This window comes from Delphinapterus leucas, chromosome 3, assembly GCF_059928025.1.
Source record: "Delphinapterus leucas isolate spDelLeu-1000000601 "Yukka" chromosome 3, BTC_Dleu_Yukka2, whole genome shotgun sequence".
NCBI classification, from domain to species: domain Eukaryota; kingdom Metazoa; phylum Chordata; class Mammalia; order Artiodactyla; family Monodontidae; genus Delphinapterus; species Delphinapterus leucas.
The window spans coordinates 149578900-149605021 of record NC_143131.1 but is presented as its reverse complement, the minus strand read 5'-3'; positions in this window follow the sequence as shown (position 1 = coordinate 149605021).

Here is a 26122-nt window from a genome sequence, read left to right as displayed (position 1 = left end):
TGATGATCAAGGCCTGGATCCACTAATTCATTAGGAATTTCTTTCCCTTTTAAGGAAAAGAGTTCAATAGTCAATTCCTCAAAGGGCTGGAAATTTTAGCATTTCTTAAGGGTTTATCCATTGCACTCCCCTGCAAAGATATTTTAAACCTGTTTAATCTAAAACACAAAGGCTCTAGTTAAAAGTTCAGTTCTGGTGGCTTTTGGAAGGCAGTAAGATAATATACTTGGAATTCACGCATTTCATAGCCCTCTACAAACATGAGGGAAAAGGATGACCAGCCAGAAAAGTATGTCTTTCTGCCTTCTCTTCCTTCTTTCCTCCACAAACAAGTCCTTTCTAAGCACCTATTGTGGGTGCTGGACCCTGTCTGAGGCACTTGCGATCCAGGGCTTTAGCTGGACTGAGCGGAGAGCTTACATTTGCACAATGGACCCACCCCTTCCCTGCAGCTCAGTCACAATTTGTCTTTTCTCTTGCCCTGAATTTTTCTGTGGCATGAACAACAACAACAAAAGCATACCCTTGGTTGGGCCAGGGATCCTGGAGCAGGCATCGGGAAGAGGTCAAGCTGGGAACTCTGGAAGAAAACAGATGTCTCCTTTGCTGCTTCGGGAGACCACCCCCTGCCCCTGCACGACTGCAAGCGCTGGTCCCCTTTCCTGCCTGCCTGCACCGCCATGTCCCAGGGTTAGGCACAGTGGTTCGTTGTGAGAAGGACTGACAATCCCTGGCTTCTGTCCACTCACGTCCCTCACATGCAAATGTCCTCCCAAGGATCACCAAGTGTCTGCTGGCGATGCTGTTTTGTCCTTATTTTCACCACTTCTAACTTCCTGTCCCTTCCCCATTGCAGATGTGGGGTGTCACACCTGGGGGCCTGGTGGAGACTCTATGCTCAGCTCCAAACAAGAAGAGCTTTGCCCCTGGTCCTGCCATCTCCAGCTCCTGCCCTCTGTTTTCGCCTTCTCCTTAAAATAAAACGCCAGCTCCCACCTGCCACCACAAGGGGAGGAGGCTGGAAAAGGATCTGTTAAGTAAACCCTTTAGGGACGAGCATTCAAAGAGTATCTTCAAGGTGTTTTCAGAAGGAAAGAGGAGAAGCTCCTTTAAGAGCCAATGTAAGTTTGGAAGGGAAATAGTCCAGCAGAGCTGCTTGCAGTAATTTTCACCCAAGGCCAGATTGTGCTGGGCCGGGCTTAGCCAAAGGCTTGTTTGCAATGCTAATTAAGCAGAATCCTTGAAGAGTGGAGGGAGAAAATGTGAGAATCTGAGAGGGGCTAAGAACTGGGATCTGCCTTCCTCCCTGAGCTGGTGTCTCTGGATATCTCGTGGGTGATCAAAACCAACTCTTTGAACATTTCAAATTACCTGAAGATCAAGTGAGAGCATGTAGAAGTGCTTTTGCCATCTGTAAAATTCTGTAGTCGAGTGAAGGATTTTCTTTATTAAGGTGAATTTTTATCTTTTTTTTTTAATGGATTTTACTGGAGTATAATTCTTCACAATACTGTTGGCCTCTGTGGTACAACAAAGTGAATCAGCCACGTGCACACATACATCCCCACATCCCCTCCCCTCTGAGCCTCCCTCCCACCCTCCCTATCCCACCCCTCTAGGTCATCGCAAAGCACCAAGCTGACCTCCTTGTGCTATGCTGCTGCTTCCCACTAGCTGACTATTTTACACTCTGCAGTGTATATATGTCGACAAGTCCACTCTCTTTGTCTACGTCTTTATTCCTGCCCTGTTTATCAGTTCCATTTTTTTTTTCTTTTTTTTTTTTTTTAGATTCCATGTGTTAGCATATGGTATTTGTTTTTCTCTTTCTGACTTACTTCACTCTGTGTGGCAGACTCTAGGTCCATCCGCTCACTACAAATAACTCAATTTCATTTCCTTTTATGGCTGAGTATATTCCATTGTATATATGTGCCACATCTTCTTTATCCATTCATCTGTTCATGGACATTTAGGTTGCTTCCATGCCCTGGCTATTGTAAATAGAGCTGCAATGAACATTGTGGTACATGACTCTTTTTGAATTATGGTTTTCTCAGGGTATATGCCCAGTAGTGGAATTGCTGGGTCATATGGTAGTTCTATTTTTAGTTTTTTAAGGAAACTCCATACTGTTCTCCATAGTGGCTGTATCAGTTTACATTCCCACCAACAAGGCAGGAGGGTTCCTTTAAGGTGAATTTTTATCTTGACCTTGGAGAGTGAGGGTGGAGTAAGGAATGTAGGAAGGGGCAGGAATATTATATGCCAAGTGCTTTCAAAATGTGGATCTCGTTTAACTTTTATAAACTTCATATGAAGTAGGAATTCTTATTCCATGATTTATCAGACCAGAAGTTCATTTCTTATTTTACACATTCCAGAAACATACTGGATTGCGTGCTAGAATGAAGAAAGCCTTCCAGACAATTCTCCCAATCTGTTCATTTCTTTATTCACTCATTCCTTAAATATGTACTGAGTGCTTGCTTCCTAGCCATTTTACAAATGAGGACAGTGGAGTTACAGAGCCAAGGGCTTACCAGCTGGGTGACCTTGGCCAAGTCACTTTCCCCCTCTGCACTTTCATTTCTTTATGTGTAAAACGGGGATAATAAAATGGTCTTCTGGACTGCTGTCAGGATTCACTGAGAACCTGGCACACAGTGGGGACTCAATAAAGCCACAGATCAGAAGTTTTCCTTTACCACGTAGACCTGGGATTCTTTCCTGGATAATAAGATCTCCAAGCTGGGGGGCATTTTGCAAATGGAGAGCAGTGATTCTTATTGTCACAAGGATTGGGAACGCTGCTGGCATTTGGGGGAGGGGGTCAGGATGCTTGAGTCCTGCTCTGGGCATGAGGGTCCCACACAGCAAGGTACAAGGGAGAACTGTCCGCATTTCTCCAGGCTTTAAAATGTCTCCCCCAGGCTAAACAGTATAAATATAAATAATAACACTTCAATATTTTAAAGGAAAACTTTTTACAATACGCTGCGTGAAGTCTCAGTAATTCAGGAGAAGATTCTTACAGAGGGAGAGACTTAAATGGAAGAAAAATTCTCTCTTGAGATTATTGACCAATTTCTCCCATCCAAGTACTAAGCAGGTCCCACCCTGCTTAGCTTCTGAGATCAGGTGCGTTCAGGGTGGTATAGCTATAGCCAATTTCTCTGTGACATGCTTCTAACTCATCTTCTTCCATCCAGTTTCCACCTCCATATTTAGTTGAAAAGGGCTTCCAGAAGACTGTAAAGCAGTCACTCCTTGCATATTCCTTGTAAGAGACTTAGAACCAAGTTGTATTAAATTAGTGGTGATATGTGACGTGTAGAGCCCTCACTAAATTTCATCACTAAAAATTTCTAAAATATTCAAAATTCTTGCTGTTCAAAATAATTTAACATTTTCTTTTGGCTTAATGATGAGAGAAATCTATGTCCTGAAAGTTACACATTAAATGTATTTATCTGGGCGTTGCCTGTGATTTTCCGTTTTTACTCTGGTAGGATTTTCAGTTGACCATATAAATAGGAACCATCTTCTAATGTAGTCAGGTCAGTGCACCGACATATTGAAATATGTATTACTGTATTATGAATTATTTTCTTTTACACTATGGGTGGGAGAGTTCATATATATGTGCATATATATTAAAATCATGTGTATAGGTACATTTTATTATCTAAAACTTCAGGATAGTAAAGGGAACACTTTAAAAAAAAAACTTAAGCAAATTCAGCTTCACCGTAAGAGAGAACTCTTCGTAACAGCACAGATTGGATATGCCAGTTACACATATTTCTGATTCACTTTCAAATATTTATTATAAAATGGTGGGTGTTGTGTGTATGAGGACTGGGAACCTCAGATCTGGAAGAGTCCAAATTACATCGGTCTCTGTGGAATTCAAGGCTCATATCCTGGCCTCGGGGGTCCCCCCCAGGACGTGTCTCCTCCCTGCTCTGCCCTCTGGCCTCTGTCACCCCCAAGTGACAGGCTCCCTGCATCCCTCCCTGTTTACCCACAATCAAGGAAGGGCATTCAAGACAGACAGTATGGGCCCTTCATGTTTGGAGAAGCAGACCCAAGCACTGGTCCGTCTTTGTCCTCTCGGGACGCTCAATGAGTGGTTGGAAGGATCCAGGCAGCTCTTTACATCATGCCTCCTGAATCACTACTTTGGTGCATTTTGAGGCCTTAGAATGGCTGAGGCAGAAGGGATGACTTGCTGGGTGCTTCCCAAATGCTAGTGTTTGGAGGACATCCCCATGTCCTGCCTATGTCATGAAGAGGCTGTTAAGAGCACAGAACCTACGTCTCAGCTGTCTAGGTTCAGATTCTCCCTCTACTCCCTACTGTGTGGCCATGGGTGAATTACCCCACCACTGTGTACCTCTGTTTTCTCCATCTGTAAAATGGGTATAATCATGGCACCTACCTTATAGGATTATTATAAGGCTTTAATGAATTAATCCATGAATAACGAGTAAGCATTATAGAATTGCTGGATACACATTGTTTAATTAATATTTTCTTGAGCTCAGTTCACTTTAAAAAAAAACTTGTGTAGCTCTACTCTAAGAAATAGTTCTCCATAGCAGCACAGACTGGATATGTGAGTTATACATTTTTCTCATTTACTTCTGAATAAGCGCACAACTATTAAAATGAAAACTGCAGTGTGCACTTCACATCTTAGGAGGGTGGATAAATCTGGTCCCTTCGATGCTGGCAGGGAAGGCCTATCTTGAATCCTCAGCATCCAGGGCCTGGGCAGAGCAGGTGCTGCTGGGTAGTTCTTGGGTAACTGATCTGACAATTGAGGGAACTGAGTCCTGGGGCTTGTCCAAAGGCTCCTGCCCGCATCCCCCTCCGCTGCCTCTGGATTCATCACCACTGCTCCCCAGAGCTGCCAGGGAGACCGTGATTCCTTTTGGCTGAAATCATGTGTTTCGGAGTTATTTGGCTTGTCTCACACCCGCCTCTAGTCGGGGTGGCTGTGGAAATCACACTTTGGGAGAGAATTCAAATTTCAGGTGAGGGAGGAGCCAGGAGGCCTGCATCTTCTTCCAAGGAGATGCATTCATCAGTGGCAGGAGACGGCCCAACGGGACGCGCAGCCGCCCGACCTGCTCTTCAGCCCGGCCACCCTCTGCTCTGCTTCAGGCTGCAGCCTGGTCTCGCCCCTGCGGGGGTTCCTCACCTCCAATCCAGCCTGAACATAGCCCTTTCCAAAGCAAAGAGGACTCTGCCTCTCCTGATGAAAGCCCTTCTGTGGTCCCCATTACCCGACCAGCGGTTCTCGAAGTGAGGTTCCCAGACCAGCTGCAGCATCGTCCAGGAACTTGTTAGAAAAGCAGATTCTTGGCTTCATCCCAGGTCTACCGACTCAGGGGGTGGTACCCAGAAATCTGTGTTTATCAACCTCCCCCCCCCCCACAGGTGATCCTGATGCTTGTTGAAGGGGGAGAACCCCTGCCCTAGACAATGTCCAGCCTCATCAGCTGGGTGTCCAGGGCCTTTAGGGTCTGGCATCGGCCCTGCCTGCTGCGCGGCAACATCTCTGCCATCGACTCCAACCAGGCTCGGGGGTAGCTTCTGCACTGGCACTTACTGTGTCCTTGGGCCCCTCATGGTGCCTTGCCTTTCTGCCTGTGCAATTACACACAGGAGTGTTGAGACTTGAAACGGGATGGCCGCAGAAGGTGGCTGGCTCAGGGCCTGGGGTGGAGCAATTCAATGACTGCTGCTCATTGAGCGACTACTATGTGCCCGGCACTGTTTTAGGCATTTGGGGATAAGCTGATGAACAAAACAGATAAAGCTCCCTGCCCTCAGGGAGCTTATGTTCTACCTGGGGAAATACAGACCACACACACACAAAAAAACCCACCATAGATCAGGGTGGTCAGGGAAAGAGACACTTGAGCAGAGACCTCAGGGAAGGGCGTCCCTAACGAGCAGACACAGAGCCAGAGCAGAGGCCCTCGGCTTACTGGAGCAGAGGGTGCGAGGGGAGCATGGCACAGAGGGGGTCGGAAAGGGCACAGGCCCGGACCTCGTGGGCAGCCCAAATTGGAACTAAGGCTTTTCTTTGAGTGCAAGGGGACTCCGTGGGAATTTAATTTTAAGCGGAAAAATGACATCCATCAGACTTATACAGGCAGACCTTGTTTTACTGCACTTTGCTTTGTTGTGCTTCCCAGACATTGCATTTTTTACAACCTGTGGCGAGCAAGTCTATTGGTCCCATTGTTCTGACAGCATCTGCTCACTTCCTGTCCCTGTGTCGCAGCTTGGTAACTCTCGAAATATTTCAGACTTTTTCATTGTTATTATATTTGCTATGGTGACCTGTGATCAGTGATCTGTGATATCACATTGCAAAAAATTACGACTTGCTGGAGGCTTGCATGAGCATTAGTATTTTTCAGCAATAAAGAACTTTTTTTTTTTTTTTTTTGCGGTACGCAGGCCTCTCACTGCTGGGGCCCCTCCCATTTCAGAGCACAGGCTCCGGACGCGCAGGCTCAGCGGTCATGGCCCACGGGCCCAGCCGCTCCGCGACACATGGGAGCTTCCCGGACCGGGACACGAACCTGCATCCCCTGCATTGGCAGGCGGACTCTCAACCACTGCGCCACCGGGGAAGCCCTGTAGGTATTTTTGAGGCAGGAAAGTCAAGGGCACACCTGGGGGGGGGGTGGTTAGGGGAGGGTGCCCCCGGGAAGACACGAGACATTCTCTATTTTTCAGTAGCTGGGGATGCTCAGAGAATGACTGTAGTTGGGTTTAAAAACAATGTCTGGCAGACCCTTTGGGGTTTTCTGATTCTCTAGGGGGCTGTGCCCTTCACGGTCTTTGAGCGAGCTATTTTACACCTCTGTAAGCTGTAGAAAACTGACAGTAAAGCAAATGACTCTTGTCCACATTGATGCAAGTGAATATTTCTGTGGCAACTCAGTTGATTTCTGTCATGTGGAAGGCGGGATTTGCATCCACTAACAAATTCATGGCAGTGTCCCCGGTTACTGATTCAAGTCTGTTCCTTGGGTTCTCCTGGAACCTCTTGTGATAGCTTCTTTGTTCCTTCATGATTAATGAACTAAATCATATCTTTGACACAGGTTCATTTTGTATTTGTATGACAGTCATGATTTCGCCTTTTTAAAAAATGATCCTTTAACAATTGTTTAATTTGAAAATGATAGCTAGTGTAGTCTGCGGTGAGTAAGCAATGGGCGTGGGGATGGATAGAGAGCAAAGAGAGAATGTTTGCTTTCCAAGGGATAAAACCCATCCAAACTAGTCCAGCTAACGTTGAGTTTTACTAGAAAGATCCAGGGTCTTCTTATGGAACCAAAGGGTAGGCAGAATGGTCAGGCCTCATCTAAACCGGGAAGGGGGTAGGGGACTAAGTTTGGCTGCGTATAACTGAAATAAAATATATGAGAAATATAAAAGAAATATAGAAGTCAGAAACTCGGGGCTAGTATGACAGCTTCTCAGTGTCATAAAAGACTCAGATCCTTATTTTTCTGCCCTGTCATCCTCAGCATGCTTCCATCCTCAAAGTCACCTTGGTGCCTCATATGATTGCTAAAGCAGCAGCCATCACTTCTGTACTTCAGGCACCAGGAATGAGGAAAGGAAGAATGACTCCCTCTTAAGAAAACCTCCAGCTAGATTGGCTACACAAGATTTTAATTGGCCAGAACTTAGTCAATGGCCATACTTAAATGCAAAGGAGGCTGGGAAATGAGGCTGATTACAACAAAATTAGAAACTCACAGTGTGGTTTGTAGATGTATCTTGGCTGGCCTTGACAATTCTGAATGCTTAAAAACATGATCAGACATTTAAATATTATAAGATTTAACATTTCTGGCCTCTCTTAAAAAAAAGAAAAACTCAGAAGGTCTGACAGCCCCGGGCTTTTTTTAAAGCCCAGCTTGCCCCACCCCTTCAGGTTGTTTGCAGGGCTCATGCCTTTGAACTCCAGCCTTTCCAAGGGAGGAGCTGATGGTCCCAGATCACCTGGAATAATAGCCACTCCTGGCCCAGTCGTGCTGGCCACTGGGAGAAGGGGTTGGCGGCCAAGGGACAGTTCTCCAGATCAGGCTGTGGGGCAGCCTGTCTGTTAACAGATGAGAATTCATCCGCATTGGCACCCTGGGGAGTCTTGCAAGACAGGGCCAGCTGTCAGAGCCTTAAGCTAGCTACCCCTTTCTGAGCACCTACTGGATGCCACATCCATTGGACTCCAAACCCGGTTTTACTAGAGCTTCTCAAAGTGTGGCACAGAGACCTGCCTCTGGCATCGGCATCCCCTGGAGAGCCTGTTGAAACCGTTGACTCCTAGGCTGCGTTCCAGAACTGTGGAATCAAACTGTCTATGTGTGGGCCAAGGACTCTGCATTTCAGCAGCCTCCCCAGGGAATTCTGACACTGCAGTTTGGGAGTGACAGCATTATGTCAGTCAGCCCTGCAGTTCGGAGCGGGGCCAGGGGTCTGCCCAGGGAAGGCAGGGAGTCAGTAGAAGCTCTTTTATCAGGAGGCTGCTGGCCCTTGCAGGGCTCTCTATCAAAGGCACTTTGAGGCCACCAGGACTTCTTCCACCCTCACGGCTAACCCTGGCCTGCATGGAGGGTTCCTCTCTTAATTGTCTGTTTCACTGAGGAGCGGGGAGGGAGAGGGACAGACGGGAAGCCTAAAGAAGAGAATGGTCACATCAGGTTCCCCTCCTCCCTCCACGCTGGGCCTGGCTGGCTCTTTGAGGCTGTTTCCTCCCCTTTATGTGGGCAATCATTAGTGTAATGGCTGATAGCTGTTTCATGCTATCTAAATGCTATCAGTTTTTACTTATCTATCCACCCCTTCTGCTAACATCACTTTCCTTTCCTGTGGGAGACTTCCCCATGCGCAGTGTACCAGGATGGGCCAGTGAGAGCCCGAGTTAGAACTTGAGTGGAAACCACGGGGAAGAAGGACATTCCCCTCCCTGGCTGGGAGCTGTGGGGATGTAGGCTGTGCCAACTTGTCCCCTCAAAGGGCAGTTCTGCCTTGGAAGGAAGCCAGAGTGAGGGAAAGCAGGGCTGAGAGAAGAGAGGCCAAGAAAGCATCAGATGACATCCTGTAAGCCCCTGCCTCAAAGCTAGGCCCACTTCAGTATTAATGTGCCAGTGGATTCCTGTTTTCTGCTAAAGTTCACTTGAGTTGGTTTTCTATTGCTGAGGGAGTGACAGAAGGCCCCAGTAGCTACCAAATCTGATAACCTGTGTTTGCTGTCAAGTATTGCATGGCTGCTATGCAGTCACTGCTTGGGCACTGTTTTGGATCTTCTTTGGCTTCTTATAATTTGCGCTAAATATTTGTTCTTTTTCCCTTTATTATTTCACTCCTTACTGCTTGACCCATGGTAACAGCTGGTAGAGTTAAACATGTATGCAGGAAAAAGCTTTCATGTAAGTGACAACTCTTTCCTAGTTGGCTGCCTGGAGGGCTGGGTTAAGAAATCAGTGGGAAACAATGCAGGGCTTGATTAGCAATGTCTGCCATGGGAGCTGCAATCTAGCGTGGGTGTGCATATTATATTCTTGCCAGGGTGAATTATTCTCTATTGGTGTTAATTGTTCCAAATCAGTAAAAGGGAATTTTAGTGGCTGTGTGCTCCATGATTTCCCAAGTTGGGGCCACTTCTCAACCCAATTCAGAAATTGGAGGATGGGAAGATTTGTGGCCAGAGGTGAGTGAGGGAATTTGCAAAGGACTTGGGGTGGTGGCCAGAAGCCACATTTAGTGCCTGCCACTTGCTGGGTGATGCTGAGCAATCACTTTCCCTCCCTCAGCACCAGTGACTAAATCTGCAGTGAGAGGGATTTGAACCAGGAGGACTGGAGGAGGCCCTGTGACTTGTATGCAAGAGGCATTGCCTGTGCTGTCCTGCCTCTGGTCTTAATGCTCTGGTGACATTGACCTGTATGTCATTCTCCAAACAAATTGTTTTGTCTCTGTCCCTTTGAGGACGTTTGTCTCCCTGTGAGACGCCACCCTCATGCACTCCTCATAATTCCTCAGCACCCTGCTCAAATATCCCCTCTTCCTCCTCGGACAGAAAGGCTCAGAGCCTTTACTTGGCTTGTTGTTTGTGCTGTGAGCTGCCTGAAGGCAGGCACAGGTCGGATTCAGCTTGTGCCCCAGAGCTTGGCCTGTGACCTGGCACAGAGCAAGTGTTCAGACAAGCTTTGTTGAATTAATTAGTAAATGACTGCTTTTCAGAGGCATGAGGCTGCTGAGAAATTGAGAGAAAGGCAAAAATTCCAAGAAGTCTTTTTTGTATTTTTTCTCTGTATTTTTTCTCCCGCCCTCCCCTCCCTTCTTTCATCTCCCTTAAAATTTCCAAGAAGAAAGGGCTTGTGAGATCACTGTCACCACCTTTGGAGGGGAAACCCCTGACTCATGGGACTGGCCCGGGCTGGCAGGGCTAGACAGGGTGGGAAGGCTCTGAGATTCCTGATCTGCTCTGACCTCCAAAGGCTGTGCAGCCAGGACTCTCCAAAGGCTCAATCAGAGCCACTGTTTACATGCTAAAGCCTGTTTTTCTCTGAACTGCCTGCAAATTGGACTGAATGTGCTAAATACATAATGAATCTGCTAAACTGTTTAATGCACTTCCAGTACTTATTGATTTCCTCGTTGATTACATATAATTTGCCGAACTGATTTGGCTGTGTGACTTGAAAGACATTTGGGAGAGATCTCTGCAATTTGTCGCTCAGCTCGCCCTGGACTTTAAAATGAATACAGAATGATACATTAAAAGAAATCTCGGGGTTGTGATCCCAATTATCTTCAGCTGATGGCACCACATTCAGTGCAGCAATTTTTTAAACTGAGTTCTGATTATATGCCAGGCCCTGTGTGAGCTGCTGGGGTTTCACTGATGAATAGGAGTGCGTTTCTGACCTTGGTGTGCTTACGGTCTATGGGGTGGGGGGTTGGGGGGGGTAGATGGATAGGCCCACAGGTGCTTACAATTCGGAGAGTGGGAGCACAGAGGAGGAGCATATAAACTCATTTGTGAAGGCCAAGGAAATCTTCGGAGAGAATTTGACCTTTGACCTATCTCTTGAAAGATGTGCAGGAGTTTCCAGGCAGGCCAGGTGGAGAAGATGGCCGCTGCTCTTGCCTTCCCAGCTTCCTTCCTCCCTTCACTGAAGACAGCATGCAGGTTTTCTCTGAGAAATCGCCTCCTGCATTCCATATCCCATGAGGTACTAGAGAAACCAGGTGTACCCCACCTCCATCCCACAGCCAAGATATGGGTCCTTCAGACCTTATTCCTGGGACTCTCCATTTGCCAAGGTGTCTTAAAGGGACAGAAGGCAGCTGGAACCAAGACATCCCAAGATGGTCCTTGAATTTCTGCTGCTGAGATTCAGCCCTGTCTGGATTGTTTCCTTCTTGAATCTCAGTCTCTGAGGTGCTCAGTAGCCAGGGTTGATTTCTGTGGCTCATAATCAAAAGGCCCTGAGTGACACACTAGGTGTCAAGGGACTTTCTTTCCCTCCTTCGCTCACTCTGGGGAAGAATTGCTCCTTCCCTTCTGGTGAGACCGTGAGCCCACAGCTATGCTTCTATCAGGGCCACGCGGCCCATGACTCACATTTATATCTCCATCCTTGAGTTCTCCACTGAGCTGGGAATTTGTATATCCAACTGCTCTACTAACGCGGTCGCTCTGATACCTAATACACATCCAGAACATCAATCCCTCAATCCCCACTCCCCTTGCCCCCCAAACAACCACTTCCTCCCCATCTAAGTAAATGACATCACTATCCACCTCTGAGCTCAAGCTGGTTGTTATCTGTCTACTTGGTTCTCTACCTGCCCAATCCCATCCACCTGCCAGTCCTGTTGGTTCTACTCTCCTTCCCCTACGAGTTCCATGTTGAACGCATCGTTTTCTTTCTTTTTTTCTTTTAAATTAATTAATTTATTTATTTTTGGCTGTGTTGGGTCTTCGTTGCTGTGCGTGGGCTTTCTCTGGTTGCGGCGAGTGGGGGCTATTCTTCGTTGCAGTGCGCGGGCTTCTCATTGCGGTGGCTTCTCTTGATGCGGAGCATGGGCTCGAGGTGCGCGGGCCCTCGAGGTGCATAGTTGTGGCGCACGGTCTTAGTTGCTCCGTAGCATGTGGGATCTGCCCGGACCAGGGCTCGAACCTGTGTCCCCTGCAATAGCAGGCAGATTCTTAACCACTGTGCCACCAGGGAAGCCCCCTTTTCTTTCTATGTTGACTCCACACCACTAGACAAAGTCACCCTCTCTCCTGGATCCTGTATTAGCTTCTTAAATCCAATCTTAGACTCCTCAATCCTATATGCCCCTCTGCTTAAAACCCTTCCGAGGCATCTTATCGCAGTTGAGATACAATTCACATTTCCCACTGTGGTCTTCTGGCACATCCCGCCCCATCTAGCTCTTTCCCACATTCCTGTCCTCACCTCCTACGCCTCTTCCCTTGTATCCAACCTTCAGCCGACTGGCCTACCTGTTCCTGGCTCTCTCTATCTGGGTGTGCTTCTCCCCCATCTTTGCCTGGTGGCGCCTCCTCATCGTTTTGCATCAGGGTCTCCACTCAAAGGTCTTCTCCTTAGTGAAGTCCATGTTGATCACGCCAGGCACCTCTCTCCCCCACTCCAAGCAGATCTATCCAGTTTTGTTGTTCTCATCGCACATATTGCTGTCAGACATTGTCGGGTTCCTTTGTTCACTTGTGTGGTGTCTGTCTTCCTCACTGGAATGAGGGCTCCAGCAGATCAAGTGCTTGTCTCTTTGGCTACTGCTGCATTGCTGCAACTCTGCACATAGAGTGTGCTGAAATATCTGTGTTGTGCAAACACATGAGTGAGTGAATGGACAAAAGAATTGAAAAACACATATCTGAGTGTTTTGCACGTGCCATCTCTCCTGCTACTCTGAGCTCCTTGAGGACAAGTACTGGGTCTGTTTTTAATCTCAGTATCCCCAGCACCCTCTAGATAGCTGGCACACAGTAGGTATTCAATGAATGTGTGTTAGAAGGATACAGAAGTAAATGGCATTTGTAGCAGAGGGAACAGGATAGGGAAAAATGCAGAAGCTTAATTTATGTTAAGCAGATTTACGTACTCTGTTCTTGGAGAAGCAGTGAGCACGGGTATTTATGGTACAGGAGTATGCATGTACACACGCGCAGTATTTCGGGGAATAGGTGAGGCAGTGGAATTCCCTCTGATAAAACCTTTAACGTGAACCCTCCCCTCCCATCTAAAGCAGTCCAATAGAAATGATTTCCAAGGATCAGAGTTCACAGGGAAAAAAAGATAGGAGTCAGGAATTCCCCTGTGAAGGGAAGTGGTGGGAGGGATGTTGAGACTTTGATAACCAACCAGACTTTGTAAGATTGCGGGGTGAAAATGGGTTTGCATATTCTTCTAGACCAGAAGTTCTCAAACGTTAGCAAACATTAGAATGGAGATTTTTATTTTTCGGTAATAGCTAAATTTCTTTCTTTCTTTTCTTTTCTCTCTTTCTTTCTTTCATTGAAGTATAGTTGATTTACAATGTTGTGTTAGTTTCAAGTGATTCAGCAAAGTGATTCAGCTATACATATATACACATATGTATAAGATTCTTTTCCATTATAGGTTATTGCAAGATATTAAATATAGTTCCCTGTGCCATACAGTATGTCCTTGTTGCTTGTCTATTTTATATATGGTAGTGTGCATCTGTAAATCCCAAACTTCTAATTTATCCCTCCCCCACTTTGGCAAGCATAAGTTTGGTTTCTATGTCTGTGAGTCTATTTCTGTTTTGTAAATAAGTTCACTTGTGTCATTTTTTTTTTAGATTCCACATATGATTGCTATCATACGATATTTGTCTTTCTCTGTTAGACTAACTTCACTCAGTATTATAATCTCTAGGTCCAACCATGTTGCTGCAAATGGCATTATTTCATCTTTTTATATACATACAATAGAATATCACTCAGCCATGTAGATACATAGATAGACAGGTAGTTAGATACCATATCTTCCTTATCCCTAGAATAGAGATCTTGAGAAAGGGGAAGATTCCTGGGGCCCATCCCCAGAGATTCTGGTTCTGTAGGTCTGGGCTAAAGTTTTGATCTGTGAATCTATATTTTGATAATCACCCCTTGGTGACTTTGACATAGGTAAGTCATCAACCCCCAGACTGGAGAAACCCTGAACTGAAGCAAACCCTATTTGATGTCTTGAATTCTCTCTGTAACATCCCCTCTGAATGCCCTTCTTTCTGCCTGTGATACCCTGTGATGGAAACTCACTGTCTTTGGACATCTAAGACCGTTAGGAAGTTTTATTCTGTGTGCATGTCTGTGTGTAAAGAATGCCATTTGAAGCAGAAGGTACAGCATATACAAAAGCTCTTAAGAAGAAGGAAAATTGGGCTTCCCTGGTGGCGCAGTGATTGAGAGTCCACCTGCCGATGCAGGGGACACGGGTTCGTACCCCAGTCCGGGAAGATCCCACATGCCGCGGAGCGGTTGGGCCTGTGAGCCATGGCCGCTAAGCCTGTGCGTCCGGAGCCTGTGCTCCGCAATGGGAGAGGCCACAACAGTGAGAGGCCCACGTACCACAAAAAAAAAAAAAAAGAAGAAGAAGAAGAAGAAGGAAAATTGCTGGTTTGTTGCTGAAGGGTGAGTGGTGTAAAGCAGATGGAACATTGGATGATAGGGAGAAGTGCAGAGCCTGGAAGCTGGAATTGCAGATTGAAGCCAGATCAGGAAGGCCTTGGATGCCAAAGGGTGGAGTTTGGACATTGTTACCAGACACTTGGGACCTGCTGAAGAGTTTTTAGCAGAGAACATCTTACCTAAACCAGGACAGATGGGGTATGATTACTGGTTGGCATGACTTGATCCGGTACCCAGTTTCTTTCTCTCCCCTTCTCTTGGCTATGCTTTATTACCAGGCTTCATATCATAAGAAGGCTACAGCAGTTCCAGCTCTTCCACCTTCTCTGCTGGGCTCTAGGCAGCTACCCTCACCAGGGAAATTTGCTCTCACAGAGTGCAGGGATGTGAGAATCAATGTTAGAAGTTCTCATATTTTTAAAAACTTTTTTTGTGGTGAAAAATAATACATGTTCAGAAAGGTACTTGCAATACAAATGTACAGTTTAATGAATTGTTCTAAAATGAACATCCATGTAACCACCACCCAGGCCAAGAAACGAAAACTGGTCAGTGCCCCCGAAGCCAACCCCTTTCCCATCCAAGTACTAACCAGGCCCAAACTTGCTTAAGCTTCTGAGATCAGACAAGATGGGGTGCTTTCAGGGTGATATGGCCATAGACCCTACCCTTTTCAATTACACACCCTTCCATCCCTGCCAAACGTAACCATTGTCCTGCCTTTTATGGTAAGAGCTACATTAATGTTCTTCATACTTTTGTTATTTAGTTATACATTCTTAAACACTCCAGCTTAATGCCTGCTTTTGAGTTTTCTATAAATAGAATGAAAAATATGTGTCCTCTTATATCTGACTTCTTTTGCTCAAAAATACCTTTTTAAGATTCATCCATGTTGTTCTGTAACTTTTTTGTTGGAAAGTATTATTCCATTGTATGAATATACCACAGTTTATATGATCATTCAACCAGGGGTCTGCAAGCTACTGCCCATGGGGCCAAATCCAACCAAATGCCTGTAGTTTGTAAATAAAGTTTTATTAGAACACAGCCCAGTCCATTCATTTACATATTGTCTATGGCTGTGTTCACTCTCCGAAGGAGAGCTGATTAATTGTGGCAGAGAATGTATGGCCCACAGAGCCTAAATATTTACTATTTAGCCTTTTGCAGAAAAAGTTTGCTAACCCCTCCCTTCTGCAGTTGATGTACAGTTGTTTGCCAGTTTGGGGTTATCACAATTATTTTATGCACATTTTTCCTGGTATGTAGGTGCCCAAGATTTTCTGGGGTATATACTTAAGGGCAGAATTGTTGGTTCACATGATATATGTATGTTCAAATTTTCTAGATAATGCCAAACTGTTCCAAATTGGTTGTATTAATTTATACCCCTCACTCGTGTATAAGAGCTCTGGTTGTTTCACATCTTCTGAACACTTGTATGGTCAGAATTTTTTTTTTTTTAACGCAACATGAGAAGTTATTAATTATTATTACTGCTGCTCTTAAGAACCTTGCAGTCTAATGGGGAAAGGCCATTGAGCAATTATTGCTAGGTTTGCAGAAAATACGTGTTATTTTTCCTTGAGTGTTATCTTTCCTGCCACCCTGACTCTTGTCTAACTTTGGTATTCATTTGGGAAATTACAAATACAGCTTATGTTGATCAGATCTAGTGTCTCTGGAGTTTAGATGATGGAGGGAAAGTGCTCTCAGGCAACTATGGGTAAGTTGCTCTTGAGAACGTAAGAAAAGATCACATCCTTCTTGTAGACAAAGGTGCCATTAGCTAGTTGCTCATTCTGGTTCCAGATTCCTTCCTATGTTGCCTCTGTTGCATTTATTCAGCAAGAGCACCTCTGGGTTTGGCCTCTGTTTTGCTTGGAAACAGTAGAGGAAGACTCAGTTTTTAGCTTGTTTTTGTCACTACCTGTGACTAGAGGTGTTTCAAAATAAATTGACGGCTCAGATATGCCTTTACAATCTTACTTATGGTTGATAACCTCACTGTTTTACTCCAACTTTACCATGCTAAGGTGGTCAGACTTTTTAAATTTTGCCAATCTGACAGGTGTGAATTAGTATTTTGTAACTTAGTATTTACATCTCCCCGATAACTAATGAAGTCAGGCATTTTTTCGTTTGTGTTTTGGCCCTTTTCTTTTCCTCTTCTGTGAATTTCTTGGTCATTTTGCCCATTTTTCATACAGTTGTCTGCTTTTTTTCTTCTTGATTTATAGGAATTCTTTATAGTATTCTGTATATCAATCTTTTGTTGGTTATGTATTGCAAATACCTTTTCCCTGCCTTTGACTAATCAATTTCACTTTCTGGTTGGCCATTTTCACTCAGAGGTTTTACATTTTAGTCAAACCAACTCCTTTCCCTTGTGCTTTGTGCTTTTTTTGTATATTATCCAAAAAAGGTTTTTCCTATTCCACTATTGATGACAATTTTCCTATAATAGCTTCTAAAATTTTGTCTGTGGGAGTCATTATATGCAGCATCTTAGTCCTTTAGACAGTTCTGTGGACTGGAGCTTTATGTCCCCAACTTAAATGAGGAAAGAGGTTCAGAGAGGTCAATGACCTGTCCGCGGTGGCACACCTGATAAAAGCCAAAATGGCGTCTGATCTAGGCCTGCCTGCCACTCTCCAGGACACAGCCTCCAGAGTCCTCCCAGAACATCAAATCTTTCCTCCTCAACCGACTGGAAACAGGACACTCTGTTCAATTCCATTGCCCTGGAGGAAGAAGTTGAAGCTCCGAAAGGGAAAGTGCATTCAGTGCTTTGTCCAGGGCAGTGAAAAGCATTGTATTTTTATGGGGCGGGCGTTGGATGCAGACCACAGAAACACCCCAGTGGCCTGCTTCCAGCGGGTCTCAGAACAGCTGGCCTGGATGCCAGCCCAGGCCAGCTTCCCGGGTGGCAGGGCTGTTTTTAGGCCCCAGTCAGATGTGGCCTGGTCTTGGGGCTCCCTGGGGCTCAGCTGCAGACAACACGCCCATCGCTTTCCCACGATGGGCCTTCAAAGGTGGATGCCTTCCAAAAGGTCCTCTACTTTTCCCAAAAGTGGGAGCCCTGCTTCCCAATCTGCCTGTTCCAGGCAAGAAAGCTCACAGCAAGGTGTTGGGTATGTTTCAAGGACCCACTTCATAGGTCGTAACCACTTCTGCAGGAGGATCCATTTTTGGGTGGCCATTGGGGTCATGGTCCTGAGGATGCGGAATCTGGGTCTGTCTCTCAGTGGTACCACCGGGACACAGAGGTGAATCAGACGTGTTTCCCACCTTGGACCCCTCTCTCCATGGGTTGTGAGTTGTGATGTAAGCCCAAGTCCATAAGCGGCCTGGCCCCTTCACGGGGTTGCCTTTGATGATGGGGACCTAAATGCAAAATTTACTCTGGGGTCCAGTATTCGCATATTCCCCTCAAACCACAAAAGACGTCCCTCCTACTTGGGCATTTTACCCCATAAGAAAAGAAGTTACTGTTTGGGCTTTCTGTGCGTCATCTCACTGAGTTCCCATAACTGGTCCTATGAGCTCCCATTCTACAGATTAAGAAACAGAGGCTTGGGACAGTCAGGCACCTTGACAAAAAGGGCACACCCCTGGTGAGTGGCAGATGCATGACAATTTGTTTATTCATTCAACACATACAATTGAGATCTTACTACATGCCAGGTACTGTGCTAGATTCATGCAGAGATCTGTGGGAACAGGAATCTTGACAGAGAGAATAGCCAGCTAAAGGCCGCAAAATAGGAACAAGCCTGGGGCTTGAGGAGCACAGAGAAGGCCAGTGTGTCCAGAGCATGGTGATGAGGGGGAAGTGGAGTGAGGGTGAGGTCAAGGCAGGCTGGGGAAAAATCACGCAGGACCCTGTAGGCCACAGGAAGACTAGATTTGATTCCAATGCAATGAGAGCGCTTTACCTAGGGCAGGGACAAGACGTTATTTGCACTTTAAAAGTAGCGCTCTGGGTGCCCAGTGGGGCAAGAGAGGGCTAGTCCCAGGGCCACAACTTCAATTCAGGGTTGAGCTGGCATTAGAGTGTGGGCAGAGGAAGTATAGACAGGCTAGGGCAGAGAGAGAACCCTGTATCTCCCAGGGTTCTTTTTTTAAAATTAAGATATAATTTGCATCCCATAAAATTTACCCTTTATGAGTGTACAGTTCAGTGGTTTTTAGTAGATTCACAAGGTTGTGCAACCATCACCACTATCTAATTCCAGAACCTTTCATCATCCCCAAAAGATGTCCCATTCCCATTAGCGGTCACTCCCCATTTCCTCCTTCCCCCACCACCTGGAAGTGAGTAATCTCTAGCAATCAGTCTAGTCTGGACATTTCATACAAATGAAATCATATAGTAAATGGTCTTTTGTGTCTGGCTTCTTTCACTTACCATAAAGTTTTTAATTCACCCATATTGTACCATAAATCAGAACTTCATTTCTTCTTATTGCCAAATAATGTCCCATTGTATGGATATACCACATTTTGTTTATCCATCAATCAGTTGATGGACTTTTGGATTGTTTCCACTTCTTAGCTACTATGCATAAGTTATTCCTATGAACATGTATGTTCAAGTTTTTGTGTGGACATATGTTTTCAATTCTCCTGAGTATATTCCTAGGAGTGGAATTTCTGGGTCATGTGGTGACTCTATATTTAACTTTTGGAGGAACTGCCAGATTGTTTGCCAAAGCAGCTGCACCATTTTACGTTTTTATCAACAGTGCTATGAGAGTTCCAAGCTTCCACCTCCTCATGAGCCAACACTTACTGTCCATCTTTTTTATTCTAGCCAACCTAGTGGTTGTGAAGTGGTATCTCATTGTGATTTTGACTTACATTTCTGTGATAACTAATGATGTTGAGCATCCTTTCATGTGCTTATTGGCCACTTGTATATCTTCTTTGAACAAATGTCTACTTAAGTTCTTTGCCCATTTTTTAATTGGGTTATTCATATTTTTATTACTGAGTTGTAAGTGTTCTTTATATATTCTAGATATAAGTCCTTTATCAGATATAAGGGCTGCAAATATTTTATCCTATTCTGTGGGTTGTCTTTTCACTTTCTTGATAGTGTTCTTTGAAGCACAAAAGTTTATAATTTTGATAAAGTCCAATTTATCTATTTTTGTTATTGTCATTGTCTGTGCCTTTGGTGTCATGCCTAAGACATCTTTGGCTAGTACAAGATCACAAATATTTACCCCATGTAAATATAAGAGTCCTATAGTTCTATCACTTATATGTAGGTCTTTGGTCCATTTTGAGTTAATTTTTCTATATGGTGTGACGTAGGGGTCCAACTTCATTCCTTTCCACGTGGATATCTAGTTGTCCCAGCAAAATCTGTTGAAAAGACTATTCTTTCCCCATGTCCCAGGGTCCTTGAGAGGACTTGATGAAAAACAAGAGGGGAAAATGCTGCACAGATGAAGTTTTCCCCACAATAACCTATCCACGAAATTCCATCTAGCCCTGGGCCCTCCATGTCTCCCTCAGTTCCTGGGGAGAGAGCGCAGTTGACTAGAGAAATGAGCTCAGAATTCAATGGGCGGTTCCTTGATGCCTCACAGGCTCAGAATGATGTCCCCAGAGGCTGGGACAGGAAGATCTGCTGAGTCCAAACAGCCTCACTTTGCTGAGGAAGCATCCAAGGCTCAGAGAGAGGTGACTTGCCCAGGGTCACAGCCGGTTAGCTGTAGCTGGGCCCAGAGCAACCTCAGCACCCTCAGGATGTGATCTCTAAGTGAGCACAGAAAAGGCCCTTCCTCCCCTGCAGGCCTGGAGAGTCCCCAGGGCACAGGGCTACCTTTGAGGACTCTGGGGGAATGAGCTGCTTTTTTGGCATAGACTCAGCAGAAAATAAAATAATTATCACTAATTGCAACATGGGAAAATAATTATGGCTTTTAAAAATGCAAATGTTGACGTCCTCTCTCTCTAGAAGGAATCTCTGCACTGCTGGTGCTGCTGGGCCATCACAAATAATCCTCCAGGTGGGGGAGATACCAATGGTTGGTGGGAGCAAAGCTTTCTTAGAAGAGAGGGCTTGGGAGGGGGCCTTCAAGGACAAGTCTGTCCTTGCCTGGAGGATATAGTGTCAGGGAGAAGTAGGCACGTCAGTGGAAAGAATAGCAAGGGGGAAGGCAGAGATGGTTCTTTGGCGACATCATTCAGCAGAGACTGTTTCCTCTTCTGTAAAATGAGGTGTATCCATTGAGATGCTTTTGGCTGTGTGAACAAAATACCTAACAAAAGTGGCTAAACGTTGGGGTTTTTTTAATGTCCTCGTTTGACAGGAAATCTGGAGGTTGACAGTTCCAGGCTGGATGCCCCAGCTCTGTTTGCCAGGACTTCCAGGCGGCCTCTCTGAGAATCTCTTTCATTCTCATGCTTGCAAGATGGCAGACCTGGTTCTCCAGTCTAGTAGGGCAAGGCAGGTCATAATCTATCAATAGAATGCAAGCACATGCATGAATGTGACATGTGATGAGTGCCATGAAAATGGACAGGGCATGGTGGCAGAGAATAACAGGCGGGCTCGACATATATAGGGTGTCAGAGGAGAAGCCTCTGATCGCTCATACTTAGGCTAAGACCCAACGTAAGAGAAGGATCTAGATGCCAGAATGACTCAGGGAAGAGAGATCCAGGCAAGGGCCCTGATCCAGGCAGAACTCAGCTTCTCACCTTCTTAGCTTGTGACAACTAAAGTGGTACCCCTGGGGACCATCATGGACAACACACAATCAGGAGCTCTGAAGTTTGGTGCAGGTACCCGGTTCTAAACGGGTCATCCAGGGCCTTTGGAATACACTGGCATTCACTTCCCAGTGATAATAACCACAGACATTTTTAGAGTGCAATGAACAGTCCAGGTGAGAGCAAGGAATCTCTGAGAATAGGGTCTCATGGAAATGCTAGTTCACTGATCTCCTTGTTTCTTGTCCTCCTACAGTTTATTCTCCAACCAGAAACCAGAGAGATATGACATAAATGTCCATTGAGATAATGTCATCCCTTTGCCCAAGGCCCTCCAATGGCCTCCAACTGCACTAGAACTAAACCCAGAGCCTTTCCCATGACTGCTAAGATCCTGCAGCATCCAGCTCCTTGCCACTTCTCTAATCCCTTCTCTCACCATCCCCTCTCACTCACTCAGTTCCAGCCTTCCTGGCCTACTTTCGGTTCACTGCTGCCTCGGGGCCTTTGTACATGCTGTTTCCTCTGCCTGGAATCCTCTTCCCCAAATATCCACACGGCTGACTCCCCACTTCGTCCAGGGGTCTGCTCCAAAGTCACCTGCTCAAAGTCACTCTCTATCACCTTGCCCTGCTAATATATCATGGAGTTGTCTTTATATTGTCAGCTGCATCAGAGCAAAGTCTTGTTCTCATGTCTCCAGTGCCCAGACAGTGCCTGGCACGTGGTAGGCATTCAATAAGTGTTTGTTAAATGAATAAATGAAAAAACATAGACCCACATTTGAAATCATACAGGTATTTGATATCCCAAGTTATGGTTTCGGAGCATGGCAGCGCTGTTCACAGCGACTGCAGGAGAGGGGAGTGGCAGGGAAAGAAAGACGGTGCGCCTGGTCGGAACACTGTGCGGTTGAGATGTCACTGAGGCGTCTTGGTAGGTTATCAGGAGGGTGGGCTGGAGAGGGGGACTTAGGAGTCATGGGAATGATGAGGGTAACGCAAATCACAGGGCCTGCCCTTGGGAGTGTGCAAGACGAAATGGGAGCCCCGTCTTGTGTGGACTGGGGGGACACAGAGGAGGGAGGAAAGAGCACTAAAAGGGGGATGAGGAAAGGCAAAAGAAATAAAAGCAAAAGTAAACAAATGAGACCTAATCAAACATGTAAACTCTTGCACAGCAAAGGAAACCATAAAGAAAATGGAAAGACAACATATGGACTGGGAGAAAATATTTGCAAGTGACGCAACCAGCAAGGGTCCATCATTTTGCATTTGTAATTTCCAAAATATACAAATAGCTCATATAGCTCAATATCAAAAAACAAAACAACCCAATCAAAAGATGAGTAAAAGACCTAAATAGACATTTCTCCAAAGAAGACATACAGATGGCCAACAGGCACATGAAAAGATGTTCAACATCACTAATTATTAGAAAAATGCCAATCAAAACTACAATGAGGTATTTACCTACCTCACACTGGTCAGAATGACCATCATCAAAAAGTCTACAAATAATAAATCCTGGAGACGGTGTGGAGAAAAGGGAACACTCTTACACCATTGGTGGGACTGTAAATTGGAGCAACATTATGGAGAACACTATGGAGGTTCCTTAAAAAACTAAAAATAGAGCTACCATATAATCCAGCAATCCCACTCCTGGGCATATATTTAGAGAAAACTCTAATTTGAAAAGATATATGCACCCCAATGTTCATAGCCAAGCAAGCTAAGTGCCCATCAACAGATGAATGGAGAAAGGAGACGTGGTATATAGTCAATGGAATATTTCTCAGCTATAAAAAAGAATGAAATATTGCCATTTGCAGCAACATGGATGGATCTAGAGATTACCATACTGAGTGAAGTAAGTCAGACAGAGAAAGACAAATATATGATATCACTTATACGTAGAATCTGATCAAAATGATACAAATGAACTTATTTACAAAACAGAAATAGACTCAGAGACATAGAAAACAAACTTAGAGTTTTAAAGAGGAAAGTGGTGGCAGGGAGGGAGGGACAAAGTAGGAGTTTGGGATTAACAGATACACACTACTATATACAAAATAAATAAACAACAAGGTCCCACTGTATGGCACAGGGAACTCTATTCAATACCTTGTAATAACCTATAATGGAAAAGAATATGAAAAACATATATGTATAACGGAATTACTTTGCTGTACACATGAAACTAACACAACATTGTAAATTAACTATACTTCAATTTAAAAAAAAGTGGCGGAGTGGTGATGGGGGTGGAGGAGAGCCAAGGAGGCCCAGGGGACAGCGGCAGTGTCACAGGGAAATTGGGACAGGGAGGACTGAGCAGCGGTAGTGCTTTCAGGCACAGTGGGAAAATGAGACCTGGAAATGCATTTTTAAGATCAATTGTTTCAGTTGGCCTTTGGAAAATAAAGTGACATTTCAAAAATAACCATGAGGTTTAAAACTAAAAGCAGACAAGTTATTCCCAGTGTGGAAAGGACTACTTTTAATCAGAGCAATGAGGTTTGGCTTTTTTCCCTAAGTCCCAGATGAAGGGCTCACAAGTTACACTGGATCCACAATGAGGCTGTTCAGGGATCTTTAAAAATGCAGAATTTGCTGCTAACACTTAAAAATTGGGAGAGTTTCCATAAAAACCCAATTTCAAGCTTTTTGAAAAATGAGAATATTTGAAAGCCCTGGCCTCTAATTCCCATGAAGTATCAGTTAGCTGTCCTCTTTATTTTATATTTAGTTTTGAATGTTTCAGTTAAGCAAATAACAATTTAAAAAAAGACCTTTTTATTATGAAAGCTTTCTAACATACTGAGAAGTAGAGATGAGAATAATATAAGGGCACCTCCCTGTATCATCACACAAATTGACAATTTTTAACATCTGCTTTTCTTGTTTCCTCAATTTCATTTTTTAAAAATAATTTTTTATAATTTATTTTTATTATTTATTTATTTAGTTTTGGGTGCATTGGGTCTTCGTTGCTGCATGTGGGCTTTCTCTAGTTGCCATGAGCAGGGGCCACTCCTTGTTGTGGTGCGCAGGCTTCTCACTGTGGTGGCTTCTCTTGTTGCGGAGCACGGGCTCTAGGTGCATGGACTTCAGTAGTTGTGGCATGCGGGCTTCAGTAGTTGTGGCGTGCGGGCTTCAGTAGTTGTGGTGTGTGGGCTCTAGAGCACAGGCTCAGTAGTTGTGGCACACGGGCTTAGTTGCTCCGAGGCATGTGAGATCTTCCCGGACCAGGGCTTGAACCCATGTCCCCTGCATTGGCAGGTAGACTCTTAACCACTGGACCACCAGGGAAGTTCCATGTTTCCTCAATTTATATCCCAAACTTTCTTTTTTTTTTGGCAGGGGATGGGAGGGCTGAAATAGTTTAAGTCAAGTTCAAGACATCATATGATTCCACCCATAAATACAATAGTATTACTTTCTAAGAGATGAAGACCTTTAAAAATCATAACCACAATGCATTATGACACTCAACAAAATTAGTAACAATTCCTTAATATCATCTAATGTCTAAATTATGTTCAATAAGACCCACATACTGCATTTGGTTGACATGTCTCCTAAATTTCGTTATCTACAAGAGTTCCTTCTCCCTCTTTTCTTTTTCACATTTTCCATTTATTGAAGAAACTGGGTCATTTCTCCTGTAAAACTTTGCATATTCTAGGTTTAACTGTTTCCGCCTGCTGTATTTAACATGCTTGTCTATCTTTGTATTTCCTCTAAACCAGTTAGAGTCAAAGGCTTGGCTAGAATCAAATTTATTCTTTTCTTTTTGTTTGCAAGTGTGACTCATTGGTAGTGCTGTTTATGTCCTATTGCTTTGTATCGTGTCTACTGTTCAACGCGTTTAAGAATGATCAGCAAGTTCAGACGGTGTCAGTGGATCTCACTGCAGTAAAGTTCACCATCATACCGTCGGTGATTATTGTCTAGACCAAGCGTTCTTAGTGGGGTGATGATGCAAAATATGGTTCTTGGATGGGGTTCGAAAAAATCTTGTCTTTTCCTATGCATAAAGCATAGGAGAACATATACTACATAGGTAGGTATACAGTATATTTGTGGTATTAAAATTTCATGGGGGTAGGGTGTGATTAGGGAGAAAAAAAGTCTAAAAAGGCTCCTTAGGGAGGTGATAATGAAAAGTAAGTTGAGAAACACTGACATGGATACACTATTTCATTAGGGACTGCAAATTCGTGAACTTCTAATGCTATCATTCCTTCGCTATGATTCTTTTATATAGAAGAAATTTTCCATGCTATTTTATTTCCCTGAAATCTAATCCATGCAGGTAAGGCAAGTAAATGCTTACATCTTATTCTTTATTAGTTTTCAGCATAATGAGTTGAAGGAAACCAATGAGATTTTAAAAGTATCATTTTGAACTTAGAGATGTCATATATTTTGTGTGATTTCTTTCAATCTATTTCAGTGAATATTCTTAATGCTCAAATTAATCTTGCTTTGGCCAATGAGAGCCCCTCCAGATAGGCTCTTATGTCCATTGACATGCTCCCAACAGTCTGACAGGTTCTTGGTTTCACAGTCATGACACGATGCCCCAGATTTGTCTTTGACATTTCTTTTGCCAGATCTTCAAATACCTATTTCTCTGAGGAGCACT